Raw genomic sequence first — 18513 nt, 5'->3', positions numbered from 1 at the left:
TTTTCATTTCTTGCCACTAAATACTATTAAATGTATGGCTCCTTCATCTTATGTTTTCTTTCAAATCTTATGTTGAAGCCTATTGTCTATGGAAAAGAAATAATAAAGGAAAATGTTTTCATTCGTTAAGACAATGTTTAACTCTCCTCTGAAAACCTGACAAACCTGACAATTTAAATGACAGACAAAATGACATTGTAAAATAATATATGTATCTGTTTGAATTTGTAGATATATGTATGAATATTTCTTATTCCTCTATAAAATAAGAATAACATTGTTAATTAAAGTAGCACATGGCATACATTCAAGGTGTGACTAATTTTTAATGACAAGTATGATTAAATTGATAAACACATAAATGTTCTACATTCAGTTTATAAAGCTAACTCCTTAAGATTGTATAAGAATATTGAGTAAGTCTTCAGTTACATAGCTATTTTCTATAGAAATTCAGATTTTGAATGAATGAATGAATGAATGAAATAATGAGGGTCAGAGATGTGCAGTATTCTAAAATAATATTTACTTTGAAATAATTTAATGACTCTGACTTGAGAAAAATATCACTACCTGTAACTTACCAGATTTCAACTTTCAGAAAATATTAGTCTTAATTACTTTAATAAGTGGAGACTAATATAATTTTTAAGAGCAAATTCAATTATATTTTTATTATGTAGTTTTAGCAAATTGTTATGATTATCTTAACAAGACCTTCATGGCTTAAAGAGAAAAATCAAAGACAAGCAATAAAATAAATGAGTCTTATGATTATTAGTCATTAGTCATTATTAGCCATGTGTTTATGACTAGAAATGCTTTTGGTCATTATCAAATAGTTAAATTCACATCATTCTAAGATTGAATAGACAATAATGACTTTCTCCTTACACTATTTTTCTATTTTCACGTTTTTGTTTCAAGAGTAATTTCTCCACCCAAATTTCTAACATCTGTCTAATTCATTTTATAAGTGATAATTCAGTGTATGGACTGGAGCAATAGTACAGAGGGTTGGGCGTTTGTCTTGCACGAAGCTGACCTGGGTTCAATTCCTCCATCCCTCTCGGAGAGCCCGGCAAGCTACCAAGAGTATCCTGCCCATATGGAAGAGCTTGGCAAGCTACCGTTGTATATTTGATATGCCAAAAACATTGACAAGTCTCACAATGGAGACGTTACTAGTGCCTGCTTGAGGAAATCGAACAACGGGAAGACAGTGATAGTGATTTTACTATATAGCTAAATATATAGTTTCTTTTCTGAGAAAATTATACCATTTCAAGACCATATTTAAAGATTATACTGTTAGGTAATAAAAATTAAAACACTCAAAATTCTTAAAATAAATATGCGTTTCCCCCCCCCACTTATTTCTATTCCTCTGCTTGATATAAAGAAATGCAGATGAAATCCTCTTGAATAGTTTCTTTAACTTTGTAAACAATGTTCAAGAGAACATTTACATCTGAATTGTCAGCATTATTTAAAATTGCATTACTGAGATACTGCATTTATTGAAACAATCTTAATTATAATTTTTAGTCACTTTTATTACTTAGTCAATATTCAGTTTTTCAAAGTAAAAATGAAATTTCCATTTGACCTAGTAATACCACTTCTTGGCATCTACCACCAAAAACACAAAAATATTAATTTGAAAAGATATATGCACACCTATTGTACCTATCTTGCACTGCAATTCTAGGTATATTAGTCAAAATGTGGGAACAACATACATGCCCAATACCCAATAACCAAATTAAGAATTTGTGGCTTATATATACAGTAAAAAACTACAAATCTTGATGGACAAAATCAAGTTTGGGGTTTTTTTTTGCCACTATATGGATGGAAATAGTAGTTATGCTGACTGAAATCAATCAGAGGGAAAGGAATAGCTGCAAAATGATCTCTTTCCTGTGTAGGATTTAAAGATACATGGTAGTGGAGCAACAAATGGCTAAAAGAAACAGAACTGGAGACTTAGTTCATAGAACTGATTGGTGGGGGAGGTGTTGTTAGTGAACTTTGGTGAAGAGAAATAGTTTTTCTGGCACTGGATGTGCTGTTGGAATGATGTATGCATGAAACCAGGATCCCCACTACTACAATTCACAGTACATCGATAAACATATAGATATGCAAACATACATGCATACATATATACCTATGTATATACAAACATATACATATATCAGTGTGTCAAAAACAAATAAAAATGAATCTCAATGTTTTTAATAAAATGTTAAGATTTAAAATGACCTCCTCTATGTCAAAATCAATGGTCTTTTCCTATTGTTGTACTTATTATTATTATTATTTGTGAGATAATAAATAACCATTTAGCAAATACTGTAGCTTTCCATAGCTTGCAACTACTATAATCAAGAAACTCACAAAGTAAATGTCTTAACCAGGATTTAAACATGACACCCTACTTAGAGAAATTACTTCTTTCCTTTTAAATTCTCTGGTAGTGTTCCCTTCTACTTCTTCAGTTTGTAAGCCTTATTGATTTTTTTCTATTATGATAGTGGTTCATGAATATAATTTCAAATACCACACTTAAAAGCCATGGATTCCAGAAGCATGTCTTCAATTTTGTGGAGATAAATAGTACAACATCATAAAATTAAAGGACTCAAAAAGCCTTATAAATCATATTGTCCAACTTTCACATATTATAAATGATCAAAGGCCAGAAGGCTATGCTCCCAGATAGAAACATTTTCCTTTTCTAACTTCAGTCCCTAGAAAACTTCATTTTCCATTTATAAAGCATAGCTCAAATTTTAGATCTGTGAGGAAGGATGTCATCATAGTCCCTTAGGCATTATTATCTTAGCCTCTTCTGTAGCTTTTGATTAATATCTATCCAATAGAATCTATCAACTCTGTCACACGTTTCTTGGTTATGAAGCCTCAAATAGATTTCTCTGAAAGTCTTGAACATGCACCTTGTCTTAAATCTCTGTTTTACTGTAAGCATCAGAATCTCAGTAGAGTATTGTGAAGATCATTGTAAAAGATATATCACATTGCCAGGCATATTTTTGCATAGCTCATAAATCTTACTGTTATTATTGGGATGCTTAATACTCATATAGCCAAATGTTCTTTCTCTTCACTAATCATAATTCCAAAATGAACTCTTAATTTTCAGTACAGTATTCTCACAATTTGTACTCACTGTCTACTTTGAACATATGCCTATAGTGAATAAATAATTTTAATATTCCCAGGTCTAATGCTTTTCCTATTAATCTTTCAGATAATGTACAGTGTCTATTTAATTCTTTAGTTACAAAGTTTTAACCAAAATTATTTCCAAAAATTCTGTGAAGTTAGCATATGTGATACATTTTTTAAAATGAAGCCAGACAAGCATCACATTAAGACTTCTCAACCTGTCTTATTTGAACAGAAATTTTGGGCCTTTGAAATGCAACTAAAATGATCATTTTAATAAACTTTTAAGCTATGCTAGCATGGGGATCTTTGGCTAAACAGTTACCTTGCATGTATGAAACACTGGATTAGATTCACAACACTTGTACTGCTTCGAAAACCTCCTAAGTACTGAATTGGGAGTAGCCACAAGCAAATGCAGGATACATCCCAAAACCAAAAGGAGAAGAAACTATTAATCAGAAAACTATTGAGGGCTAGTGATCAAAGACTTTATGGCAAAAGATAGAATCAGTAACCAATTATACATAGACTCAAAACTAGTTTAAGTTTGTTACCACTAATTAACTCTTAAGGTAGATGCCTCAACAAATGGAGTGCATATGTTATATGTATTTAATAAAATCAGAATTTTAATTTTTTTGGTTTTAGGAAAGAAATTTTATATCAAGTTTAATAAATGCATTATCCTCTATTTCTTAAAAACAAAAGAAATAAAATGATAAATACCCCCCCCACTATATTAAATTCTATTCATTTATCTTCAGCATTCTCCTAATGCTGTATTCAAAACAATTCTGCATGGTGAGCCAAAATTAACATTTTACTTATGAGAGTTGAAATGAACATTAGAGAGGGTATGTAAGTCCTCAGCAGGGTGCATGATTTGGGCCAAAACCCGAGTTGAGACCCGTGACACCACACATCTGACCCCTGAGCAACACTGGGTACAGCCCTGATGACACTCAAACATCACTGGATAGCCCAGGTTGGTCTTAGCACTTCAGAGCCCCCAAGCTCTGCACTGAACAGATAAACTGGCTGAGTATCACTGGCAGTGGCCTCTGAGCTTCTTGAACACTACTTGGGTGTCCCCCAACAAAAATATTACGTTAGGAGAACAACTGACCTTCTCATGATAAAGAAATACAAATTCATGAAAAAGTAAAATTTTACAAACAGAGACAATATTACTATAATGGGTTGGAGTGATAGCACAGCCGGTAGGGCATTTGCCTTACACTCGGCCAACCCAGGTTCGATTCCTCTGCCGCTCTCGGAGAGCCCAGCAAGCTACCGAGAGTATCATGCCCACACGGCAGAGCCTGGCAAGCTACCCGTGGCATATACAATATGCCAAAAATAGTAACAACAAGTCTCACAATGAAGACATTACTGGTGCCCACTCAAGCAAATCCATGAGCAATGGGATGACAGTGATACAGTGATTACTATAATGACTCAGAGAGAACATTTTTTATATAGTGGTCATATAAATGTTATTTTAAAATATTTTGTATTTAAATATGCATTTGAACAATATAAAATATATACGGTTTGGTTTAAATATTATCACTGATTATGTGTGTGTCTGTGTCTATGGTGTGTGTATCTGTGTGTGTCTGTCTTTGTGTGTATGTACATGTTTTGGGCCACACCCAGCAGTACTCGGTTCTTACTCCTGACCCTCTGCTCAGGGATCTTTGCCCTTATCACTGCTGTTGTCACTCCTAGCAGTGCCTGGCATCAAATGCCAGGTCAGTCTATGCAAGGTAAGTCCCTTGCCTGCTTTACTACTTCTCCAGCCCTAAACATTATCGCTCAAAAATAGAAAGAATACCACCTTAATACTTTAACTCTTGGTTTCAGAACCCTATTAAGATAATCACATTTAGCTAATTATTTTTAGGTAATCCTGTCATGGAAAGGTGTTCTTCAGGTAAGCTCATTTTATAGATTTTATAGTTAAGGCATAAGCTTATCATATAAATTTACACTTAGAAAACAGCACTGTGCCCAAATTATAGATAATCAGAACTTATACTTTATTTAATTTTTATAGATAAAATTGAATAGTTAAAAAATTACTTTCCTTCCCTCCCCTTTGCTGCTACCTATGGTGACTAGGAGTCACACCCCCTAGTTATCATGCTTGCACATGCATGTTTGCCATGCACTATAGATTTTATACTTTGTTGCAGCACAAGATCACAAATGGTTGTGCCACTGGTATCATGCTTGGCAGTTGGAGATTACTTAGTGGCCATTCTCACTGTGTTCTCTCCACATAAACTATGCTGGTCATGGTGGCAAGACCTTGAAAGGTGGTTCTCAATTACGCTGCTTCCAATAGTTAAAGTCCCTCCATATCTCTCTCACACACATAATTATGTCCTATAAATGTTCAGAAGAATAGAAGTACCTAAAGTTTAAGACTAAATCTTTAAATTTTTTTTATATATTTAAATAATGATCTATTTTATTCACCTTTTCTTATCCTTCATATACTATTCCACCTTTTTTAAAATTGTTAAAATTATTGTCCATTTTTCTCAAATATGAAATGTGTTCTATAAATGGTATTTTAATTTTTATGTCAATTATAAGCTAAATATTAGTTATTATTGCAAAAAAATTCTAAAATAATTTTACTAAAATTAATGACAGCATATTTACAGATGTTAATACATGTTAATAGCAGGTATTTATACATTTAACATTTGTTCATGCTGTATACATGTAACATGCTTGTTTATGTAACATACATGTTACATATTTATACATATTTATATACTACATTATAAGTGTAATTTCAGATACATCAAATATTATTAAGTGCATTTGACCTCAACAGTTAAGAGTGACCAATAATTGTCTTACATGTTACTGGTTATTTCTAATCTTTTCTATTTCTACAGTTTTTCTAATATTTAACTTCCAATGCTATAAAACTCTAAGATCAAGCTTTCACAGAAGAATCTAAATTTGATAAATCTTGACAGGTGATAAAATAAAATTTACTTTCAATAACTCATTGCCGCGATTCATTGACATCAAATATACCTCAGTAAAATTAGTAGCATATAAAATTATCATTCATGCTCAGAGAACTTTATACAGTGCTATAAATCATTATTTTTCTGAACAAGGACTTCAAATTTACTCAGAAACCTATCAAAAATGTATAAAATGACTGAATCTTATAATCTATCCCCAAACATAAGTATTATCATAGTAAATATCACAGAATCTATTTAATATTTATGAAAATTCCTGGTAAAATATTGAGTTAAAGCAAATTTCCCTAACTATTCTATTTAGTGTATACCATGGTGTATAATATCAAGCAAGAGTATTAAGAAAAACAAATTTTAAATTTGATTATTATTATAACCTTACCATAAGCTTGTGAGATAGGAACTCAGAGAAAAAGTTCACCACCCTGAGACCTAAAAAGACACAATTAAAAATATCCTGTTAGTATCGGTATTATATTTTAAGCACAATTTGTGATTCGATATCATGATAAATATTTTTGCATAAGTAGTTAGTGGACAAATTATTTGAAAAACACAATAATCATATGAATAACACTCCAGTTATTCAGCTTGCATAAAATTATTGTTGTTTAGGATAATTACTCTAATTTGGGTTCTTTACTGAAGGGACAAAAATAAGCAGAGGATGTTTATTGTCATCTTGTAGAGGGACTATGAATGATGGACACAGTTGCATGCAAAATGTATTCTGCACGTTGTTTTAGAGAAACATCTCTGTTACATTCGTTGAACAGTGTCATACATCCATATACTTATACACATGTAAACATATGCACAAAACATGTTTACCATACTATTATTCTGCTTTCATTTGTATCTTTTAATTATTAGTTAATATTACTCCCCATAATAGTAACCTAGTACGATCATTGAATGATACAAGGTTACTAATTTTTTAATCAAACTATTTGATTACTGTGGTGTATAATACAATTCAACAATTAATTGCACCACAAGGGTTTTATGATCTTGATGCAAAGATACTACTTAGCATATATTTATTAATCCTTTGAATTTGTTTATTTCTAGATAAATACTTTATAAACTATAAACTAAAGACTCAATCTCTCTTAAATGAAAAAAGATAATAGAATCCATACATCCTTTAAAAAAGTCATGAAAAATGGTATTAATAGGCAGGTAATTTAACTAAGATGAAAGTTGAAATGGAGAAAATCTATAATGTTTCTACTCTTACACAGCTGTCTTTACAAGTGCTGTGCTGAAAAGTCTAATTTTGCAGATGTCTGTGTATTAAATTGTTTCAAATATTTTATATAGTAATTAAAAGAAACATTACAAAACAGTTGATCTGATAAAGAATCATATTTAACTTCTAGGTGGGAATTACCACATATGAAAATGATTTTCATTGTAAAAACAGAACCACTTGAGGTTTGAAATGAAACCCTTTCAAAATCCTGCTGATGACATCTTAAAAGATAAGTAAAATACCATGATCTCTGACTGGTAAATTTTCACATACATTGTTCTTATTCCAAACACAGAAATGCATGTCGAGTGAAATCTTTAGTAATGAACATTCAGACTTCTTAGTAAAAATATCACTGAGTTGAATGATCACTCAGATATGAGATATTACGATGCATAGTAAAGGAATAACAAAGGTCAAGTTACACAGAACCTGAGAATTGATCCATAGAATTAAACTGGTGAAGAGATAGGAAGGGGAAGTCTGGGGTGCGAAGCACCTGAGACAATGGTGAAGGAAAGAGAACAACTGGTAGAGGGTGTGGAACATCCATATACGCACAAAACACTATGAACTGTTTATCTTAGGTCTGAAATACATAAATATAACAAGCACTTAGAGATGCTTAAAGACAATAAAAACAAATACTTTTTAACTTAGTTTTATTTTTATAAAGTAGTTCACAATATTTGATTACATTTAATGTTCGAACACTAAATTCCATCACCATTACACCTTCTCACCACCATATTTCGGATGTTTCCATCCCAAACCCCAATCCCTGTCCCAAAGCAGAACCAAAATAATTTATTTTGTATTGGGCTGGAGATATAGCACAGTGGGTACGGTGTTTGCCTTGCACACAGCCGACCCAAGTTCTATTCCTCCGTCCCTCTCAGAGAGCCCGGCAAGCTACTGAGAATATCCTGCCAGAATGGCAGAGACTGGCAAGCTACCCATAGCATATTCGATATGCCAAAAACAGTAACAACAAGTCTCACAATGGAGACATTACTGGTGACTGCTGGTGCAAATCGATGAACAATGGGATGACAGTGCTACAGTGCTACAGTATTGTTTAAAACAAATATTTTTTTTAAATAACAAAAAAGTATATTTCTGATTCATAATCTTACCTAAAACTTTTCTCTAAGTTACAATACAAATTCGATTTTAAAATATTTTTACAACATCAAACATTTAATTATCTTTCTTTTTAAAACTGATGATACATTAAAATGTCATTTTAGCATTTGTCAGACGTTTTCTGATAATTTTTATTTATTTATTTATTTTTTATTTAATTCTTTTATTGATTCACCATGTGGAAAGTTACAAAGCTTTCAGGTTAAAGTCTCAGTTATACAATGCTCAAACACCCATCCCTTCACCAGTGCACATATTCCACCACCAAGAATCACGATATACCTCCCCTCTTCCCCCCACCTCCCCAGCCCCCCACCCCGCTTGTGTAACTGGTAAATTTCACTTTACTTTCACTTTACTTTGATTACATTCAATATTTAAACAAAAAATTCACTATTATTGATTTGGAGTTTCTCCCCCCTAAAGTCGATCTGCTGAAAAGAAAGCATTTGGTAATTTGTTTTCCATTGTTGAGAATGAAGAGATATGAGGTCAGGAGGCCGCACTAGTAGCAGCATAGTTTTGGATTTCTGTATTTTAGTATGTTAGTAACTAAGTCCAGAGAAATATCTGCCAGGAATCACAACATTGTAAGCTTGTACCTCTCAGCTACTTTATTTGACCCAGCAATACCACTCCTGGGAATATATCCCGGAGAGGCAAAAAGGTATAGTAGAGATGACATCTGCATTTCCATGTTCATTGCCGCTCTGTTTACTATAGCCACAATATGGAAAAAACCAGAGTGCCCGAAAACAGATGATTGGCTAAAGAAACTCTGGTATATTTACACAATGGAATACTACGTAGCTGTCAGAAAACATGAAGTCATGAAATTTGCATATAAGTGGATCAACATGAAGAGTATCATGCTGAGTGAAATGAGTCAGAAAGAAAGAGACAGACATAGAAAGATCGCACTCATATGTGGAATATAAAACAAATATTTTTAACCAGTTTTTTAAATCACAGAGTAAATTATAATAAAGACTAGACTGAAATGAGTCTCTGAGTCTTAATTATTTCACTATCTTCAACTAATAGCCACTGCTTCCAGTTCTCTAATTCTCAAATTAGAAGACATTGTTTAATCAAGTTCCACAAACATCTCAAGAACGCATTCATTTTTAAAATTCTAGTGGACACAGTTTTACTTTGTAAACCTCCAGACTCATCTGTTTTTGTTTTAGGATCTGCTCCTCAACCCAACCCAGCAGGAACAAGGAATGAGAAGAGGGCTTCAAAAGATCTCTTAAAATAACAGCAGCAACAACAACAACAACAAAATCCCCTAATATTTGCTAAAGATGAACTCTTTCCCAACAATCTTATGTCATTCAAATATTTATACTACAAAATATCAATTAAGAAATTATAATGACCTTGTTATCTGCTCTCCTCTTCCTCTCTCGCATAAATAAAATATCCATCAAATTTTATTAAAAAATATGAATGTCTTTATATGAAAAGATAAATTTATGCAGTGTTTCTTCATGTGGATGGGTATAGAGAGTATCATGCTGAGTGAATTCAGTTAGGAGCAGGACAGACAGAATGTTCTCGTATGTGGGATATAGAAAGCAATATGGGGGTAACAAATAGCTATAGGCAAGAGAATGTGAGAATTGCTCTACACAACTGGGTTTTCCAAGCACATAGGGTGTTGAAAGCATTAAGGTACACTGAGACAGTGGTGGACAGAAGTGGACACTCAGGTGGGGGTGGGGTAATAGACTGTTGTGTGCATGAATGCTTATCATGTATCATGAGAGAGTATTGCTAATCAAGGTGCCTTAAGTATATATAGAGAGAGATAGAGAGATCTAATAGTAACATTTAATGGAATGTTATTCCACTGCCATTATAGAATAAAATTTTGAATATATACATTAAAATTTTAAATTATTATTTTTTGATTGAAGATTTTAAATCACACTTTAAGGTTTGACAGCATAATGCACACAGGAGCAATCATTTTGTTTTGCACCTTCAGATGTTAATTAATCCTACAAGCATTGTGTTGCACATTTGTACGCTAAATTGACACTCATGTTTACTTTTTATTTATCCACTTTTGGTTTGTGGGCGGCCCCAGTCAGATCTCAGGGCGTATTCCTGACTCTGCACAGGGAATCCCATATGTGGTGTCAGGTATTGAACCTGGGTCCGCAGTGTGCAAGGCAAGTACCTTAGCTCTTATTCTATCTCTCCAGCCAAAATTGACAATCTTAACTCAATAAAAAAATTCAACATAAAAATCACATTATAACATTTATGTACTCCTCTTGCATGTAAAATGTTTACATATGGTTTAACATGAATACTTGAGTATTAATAATAAATCTAAAGGATACCCTTAGTTTGTATGTCTGGCATTTTTACACTTATTATAACTCTCAGGTTTTTACTATTACAATTTACACGTTTAGATTCATAGATTCCAGATATTATCTGGAAGTTTGGCATGCTGGTTTTTGAACTCAAAGTCAACTTAGAGAAGTGATTTTAAGTACTCAAGAAGTCTAAAACAGAAATATTGCCCCAACATAAGTCTATCTTTTCCAGTACTTTTGCAACATGACTTAGGTGAGGTTATTTAATGACCACTGGGCCACATTTATAAAGGAAAAATAAATCTTAACCTGATATGGATATGATTACTAATTTTAGGAAGATCTTTATAGAGAAGAATAATTATTAAACTGTCAAAGAGAAACTTTCAAAGGCACTAGGTTAGTTTTATCCCTGATACATTTCAAGAAATTTTATTTCATTACTCACAAAATACATTTGATTAGGTAGATGTCTATCATTTGTATTACTTATCCTAGTAATCTTCAGAATAATTCAGAAAGAATTTACATCAAGGAAGGTACCTCAAAAGAAATAATTAGTCACATCGGAATTCTAGTACCCTGAACCTATCATGTTGAAGAAGGAAGGCTTCAGGTAATGGGCAAATTATCAAAGAAATATTGAAAGGTTTTACTTGAATGTATTTTTAGAATAATGGATCAATGATTTCATTAAGTATATGATGCAATATTTTTGTGAAAAATCTATGGAACTGGTATTTCAGAAGCTAATTTCTCTGAAATTAAAAAAAAGTGTATATCTTCATGGCTTAATGTTCCAGGACTGTTAGAATTTTTGGAAACATGTCAGAAAATTAGCTCTAGGGATGAGTGCATACCCAGGCCTGGTGCATTCTGGCACTACAAGGCCTCATGAGCACAACTGGGAGTAACCTCTGAACGCATAGTTTATGAGTAGCCCCCAAGCACTCTTGGTGTGGCCCCCTTGCCAAACTGAGAAAGTAAATGAATTCAACAAAAATGTTGAGGAATAGAAGAGGTCTAATTTTGAAATAGTTTGGAGACAAAATATTGTGAAATCATTTGAAATTACAAATGATATAGAATGATCATGAAAATTTTACACAGAGTTTGGTGGGTAAAATCAACAAAATAGATAAATAATACTGCACATAATTTTCATACTTAAACTCATGTACCCCCATTCATCAGAAATATCTTATGTAATAGAAATAATTTTCAACAATTTTAGATAAGAATCTGTAAGCTGAAAAGTTGCTTGCACAAATTCTAAAATTTATAACTCCAATTTATTAAATAGCCCAAATTTACTCCAGTTTTAATTAAGCTAGAAAATCAGTAATATACGAATATTATTTAACATTTACTCAATGTATGCACTATACTTATAAAAGCATTTTTAATCTATTAACTCATTCATTCTCACAACTATATTCCTACTTTAACAATGAACAAAACTGAGTTTGAAGGAAGTTTTTATTTATTTTTATAATCAGTGAATAAGCACTTCTAGGAGAAATTCCAGTGTGTAAAGCCTGGCAGTATTGACAGATTATATTTTTTCTTTTGCTAATCTGAAGACCCTGGCTTCAAGGCTGTGCTCAGAAACATCAAACAATACAGTTTCCCCTTGACAGTGATGATTATATATTACTGAAAGTGAAGTTTTAATAAATATGTATAACTTATTCTTTTCATATTTAGAGGTCACATAATTAGATACTTGTAATAATGTATCTAAATCACCTTAGTGGTTAGCAGTAGGTAATAATAATAGTTAACATTATTGAATCTACTACGTATCAGAAAGTGTTAAGTGCATTAAATTCTTCTTTGTGATTCACTTACCAATCCAAACAAAATGTTATGATCACCCAGATTATACCAAAAGAAAACTAATAAGAAACTAATATGTCCAAATATATTAGAGAATAGTATAACTGAGTTTAAACCACAAAATCTCTTAATTTATTAGTTAGATAAAGTGTGAAAATTTTGACTATCTTTATAGGGAGAAAATGTAAAAAATTATGGATCTCCTTTCTAATTCATTTTTAGAAAAAAAATTAAAAATTTTATTTCATAAGCAGAGGTATTACCACACTATTAATTTTACAAGAAATCTGTAAGAATAGTAAGTCAATTAAAAGCCTTCTAGTCTTGCAACTCTAACTTATGATTAACTTTAGTAATGACGACTTACAGTGCCAAACTCATTAAGTGCCAAACTGAAATTATCCATTATTTATCAGACATTACAATTTTGAGAATTTTCTGCCCATACATTTTGGAGTATATATTATTTTATAAAACATGCATTAAATGTGCAAATTATTAAAGTTTATCAGAAACTATTTTTTCTAACTTGATAATCTTATTTATAAAATGCAAATAATGTGCATATTTTTAAAAGAAGAAGTTATCACCTTACTTTCTTCAAAACTGTCAAGCTTATCTCAGGCACACAATTCTTACTAGTATGGGAGCAAACAGAAGAAGAAAATAGTGAAACCTGTCATATTTCAAATTCTCAAAAAAAATAATATATATTATTAATAGTATTATCATTAATTAAGGAATGCCTGAATATTCCAATTTAGAGAAAGAAGCAGTATATAAGTTCTTAGGAAGAAATCAACCCAATAGATTAAATTTAACCTTTATAATTCACCCAATATATTTTAAATTATGCTCACACACAATATTAAATGTCAAAACTCTTAAATAAAGTTTACCCTAATTAAAATGACCAAAGTGCCCAAAATGAAAGTAGTAAAAAAAAATTACAGAGTATAAAAATTAATTTTTACATGGGAACTTATCAAAATTAATATGAGTGTATCAGTCATTATGTTTAATATTTTAAATACTATGTACCATTCATTTGGTAAAATACCTTAGCAAATTATTGAAAGCATCATGATTTAACAAAACCTTTACTGCTCTGTTGATAGTATGTGCAACATACTATCAACATACTATCACCATACTATCAATGGATGTATTTATATAAAACTCCTAAACTTTTTCTCACAAATGTCTTATCAAAATGTGCCCAAGTTGTCAGCTCCACAAATAAAAAGCTTAAAAGAAAATCATATTCATATGCAGTCTAAGCTACACATGTGGTATTAAATTGAAATTATAAATTATAATGCCTAGGGTAATACAATGATCATAGTGTTTCTGGAGAGAAAAAACACTAAGAATCTGAAAGTTTAAAAAATATGTTTAATCTTTATGTATTAATTGATGTCGATAGTAATGCTTATTTTCACTTAACTTCCACTGTTGCAGGGGCAATTCTCTTCCATGACTCAGCATTACCCTTACCCATTCTGAAAGTTTACATCTATATATTTTTTTTAAATCTTTTTTTTTTACAAAGCTTTCAGGTTTAAGTCACAGTCAAATACTGATTAAACCCCCATCCCTTCACCAGTGCACATGTTCCACCACCAAGAACCCCAATATACCCCCCTCCCACCCACCCCCCATCTAAGTAGCTAATGATATTCCCTTTATTCTCTATAAACTTTGAGTACATTCCATATTTCCACACAGAACTCACTATTATTGATTGGAAATTTTCCCCAACAATCAGGCCTGCTGAATAGGCATTATCTAATAATTTCCCTTCATTGTTGAGAGTGAAGACTTTGAGTCCGCGCGGCCACTATTGCAGCCGCGCAGTTTTGGGTTTCTGATATTTTAGCTCAGTTCACGTGGGCGCTGCCGCTGCCGCCATTTTCGCTCAGAAAAATGGGGTGGAGAGGGAAAAATCCCTCCCCGGGCTGCACGAGGTTGTAGCTCAGTTCACAGTCAAAATGCATGGCTGCAAGAATCCGCTCTGGTGCCAAAATGGGTTAGGAGACCTCAGGATCACGGTCTTTAGGCATGGAGGGTCTGCTCGTGCCGCGGCTCCGGGTAATCTCTGGGCGTACATCTATATTTGGGCCTCACAGTTCCTTCTTGCTTACTCTCCACCAATGGCTTTTTAAACCATTAAGAAGTTATCTTATAGTTTTTATTCTGTTACTTTTGTAATACTTTAGACCAATTGGAAAATCATCAATAAACACAGGAAACACAGATGGGTGCAACAAGTCATCCAAGAATCTTGCTAAAATATAAAACCTCTTTGAGAGATACGATTAGTTAGCAATACAGAATCATGGGCATCATTCCAGAGTAAGGATCCAAATCTTCAGAATGACAATACTGTTAGGAGATACACACACCCATACACACACACACACACACACACACACATACATACACATACATGAGGTCAAAATCAGTACAGTTGCTAGAGTGATTGCATGCAAGTGGCTGAGCCAGGTTTGATCCCTAGTACTGCATATTATCTCAGCATCTCCAAGAGTGAAGCCTGAGTATAAGAGCCAAGTATAAGCTATGAGAATATCTGAATGTGACTCAAAAAGCCAAACAAAAATGTTTTCTATGGCACAGTTTTTCTCTTAAAGGTGGTAGTTATATCATATCTGTGAAATTCTCCACAACATTTATACACACTTCTATCTCCTCTATAATAATATTTCTACCTCAATCATATTCTGTCCCATAAAATCCTCTCAAGCTTTTATACCTTTGTAAAGAAAGTTGCTGTACTTATTTTTTGGTTTCCATCATTCTTTGGGGAGTTACCATACAACTAACCTTACAGTTGATTAGGTTTCATCGCTGTTATCATTATTCCTCTATGCTTACCTAATCATTCTATTCCTTTTTGGAACCAGGTATAGATTATTCCTATTGTGATAGGTAATATTAGGAATAAAGTTAAATTTTATTTAACTAATGAAACCAAAATTTTTCTATTTTGTGCCTATTCCTCTCTCAAGCTTAAAGTTACTCATGTTAACAATTTCAATTTTCTAATTCCAACTAATAAACACATGTATATTTTATCCAGCACTGCTTTACTACTTGATTTCCAATAGCAAAATAACTCTTTTTATCTTTTTATCTCTTGTCTGTCTTGTACACATCTTTTATACTTTTTTCAAATGATAATCAATTTTTCATTAACAATTTGGTCATTTCTTTTAGTTTATAATTTTAAGGTGAACCTCTCCTGGAGAAGTACTTATTGATTTTCTTTAGCAAACCTTTTTCATTTCTTACTGGTAGAAAGTCTACCTTTATAGGTTACATATTACAAAATTCTTTACTCTCAAAATTCTGTTACCCTTTATTGATACTTTATGTCTACATTAAATCCATACTCTTTTTTGTGTCTTAATTTTTCTGGAATATTTATTCTAGAATGTTAACCTGCCATACTGGTTAATAATTTCTTCCTTCTTGAAAGCCTTTCTTTTAGATATTTTACAATTTTTTTCTTCATAATTTTTTAAATTTTCATTCATTTTTTGTTCTAATATTTTGATAATTATATACTATGGCTTCCCTTTTCATTTTCTCTTTTTGTTAGAACCTTTTAATGTACTCATCTACTATGAGTATCACTGCAATTATGTCTTCAGGAAACTTTTTATCTGGACTGGAGAGATCATACAAGGGGATAAGGCATTTATATATGTTGATCTCAGTTCAAATCTATGGTATGCGAAGTGCTCTTCAAATCCAACAGGAGAGATCCCTAAGCAGACTCACGAGTACCACATATGTACCACTATGTAATAAAAATAACAAGAGTTTTATATGTTCTGTCAGAACATGATTCTACAAGGGCAGAAGTACATATGTTCCTTTGCTTAATATATCCAACTGCTTAGGACAGAATCTAAAACAGAGGAGAAGCTCCTAATCATTTGTAAGCCTCTACTATTTCCTTTGGGTAAGTGCATCAATAGAGTCAAATGTAAGAGTAAGTTTTATCTGTCGATTAGAATGAAAAAAAAATCACCTCCAGAAATATTTTACTGACTCACAACATCTCTTGGTGCTTATGCCAATTTCCCTTGCTCATAAACACTACTTCATATATCTGCCAATAGTAACAATTATGGTTACATGTGTTTACCATATGTTGTTTGTCAAATTTTAACATTCCTAAAATCAAAATGCATATCCAATAGAGTAATTTAGCTTTTATTCCTTTGTAGAACTCTATAAAATAATGGATTGTTTTACTGTCAAGGCATTTTAGATTCAGAAACAGAAAATTTCTGTGACACATAAATCCTAGAATTGTATTTGTGAACACAAGTCATAATTACCCCAAACACTACCTAATGCTGTTAAACATTTTGAAATATCACTGTAATACTATTGAGTGTTTTCAGAGATTGCAGATTAACTTCTGTGTCTTTTGTGCTTACTGAGGAATCAGAAACACAGATGACCTTCTTTAACTGATGCAAATCAGCATTACTTGTTTCATATTAAAAGAGACAGGAAAAAAACAGAACATTTTACCATAATTAAAATAACAAAATTATTTTAAAAGACTATATATGTTAGGAAATAAAAGGAATGTGAAGATAGACACAAATGAAACAATCTTTTTTTTCTATTGAAAAAATTCATATAATCTCTAAGTGAATTTGAATTTATGTTATACATTATTTTTACTCTCAAATATTAAAGACTTACTCAAATATTAAATAATTTTACTCTTGGGTACAAAAAGCTTCTCTGAAATATTAAAGACAACTTTACCAGATAACATAACTATAAATGTTTTTCATGATTTTCAGCATCTTTAGCAGAAAATATTTACCAAATTACCTGAAAATGAAAATAATGGTATGAATTACTTCAAATGGCCAAGGTGCAATAAATATTCTGTACTTTATTAGTAACATATACATAAATATTAAGATTGGTTAAAAGGTTTGCCACTAAACTGAAAGTATTGGGAAGGGGGTGTGAATGGGGTACCTCCAGCAATGCTCAGGAGAACCAGAGTTCCTTGCAACATTTCAGAGACAAAGAAATTTCAGTTTAATAGTAGAGCCTTAGATGTAGTTCTATCTAAGACCCACAGTTCCAAGCATCACTGACGTGACTTTAGTAATGCAGTCAGAGATAGAATCACGGTAAGTTATGTGCAAGGCATATACTGTTACCACTGTATTCCCTCTCTGGCTTCCAAATTTAAAGTATTTTATTTGAGTGTTACATCAAAAGTTTAGTATTAAAATTTCTTGTCTTAGTTTTTCCAAGGACTGGTGTGATAGCACAGCAGGTAGGGCGTTTGCCTTGCATACCGAGGCAGACTCAGGGTTGATTCCTCCACCCCTCACGAAGAGCCCGGCAAGCTACCTGTGGTGTATCCGATATGCCATAAACAGTAACAACAAGTCTCACAATGGAGACGTGACTGGTGCCCGCTCAAACAAATTGATGAGCAACAGGATGACAGTGATACAGTGAATATGTTTTCATTGTTGGGCTGGGGCGATAGCACAGCTGTAGGGCTTTCACCTTGCACACAGCCGACTCCTGTTCGATTCCTCTGCCCCTCTCGGAGAGCCCGGCAAGCTACAGAGTATCACTCCTGCATGGCAGAATCTGGCAAGCTACCCGTGGTGTATTCCATATGCCAAAAAACAGTAACAACAAGTCTCACAAT

The 18513-nt window shown here is 32.5% G+C and overlaps 1 protein-coding gene across 7 annotated transcripts in view; it reads right to left on the bottom strand.

The window, feature by feature from the left end:
• Positions 1-18513, bottom strand: part of PTPRD (protein tyrosine phosphatase receptor type D) — a 1592809-nt gene that overhangs the window by 1217762 nt on the left and 356534 nt on the right. For all 7 annotated transcript variants that reach the window (XM_055135922.1, XM_055135897.1, XM_055135904.1 and 4 more), the window contains exon 4: positions 6595-6644. The gene's annotated coding sequence lies outside the window, so the exon portion shown is untranslated. The remainder of the gene's footprint in view (positions 1-6594; positions 6645-18513) is intronic.

The sequence above is a fragment of the Sorex araneus genome, chromosome 1 (genome assembly GCF_027595985.1).
Source record: "Sorex araneus isolate mSorAra2 chromosome 1, mSorAra2.pri, whole genome shotgun sequence".
In the NCBI taxonomy this organism is placed as follows: domain Eukaryota; kingdom Metazoa; phylum Chordata; class Mammalia; order Eulipotyphla; family Soricidae; genus Sorex; species Sorex araneus.
Note: the sequence above shows the minus strand (reverse complement) of the source record. Positions and strands in the feature narration are given on the sequence as shown.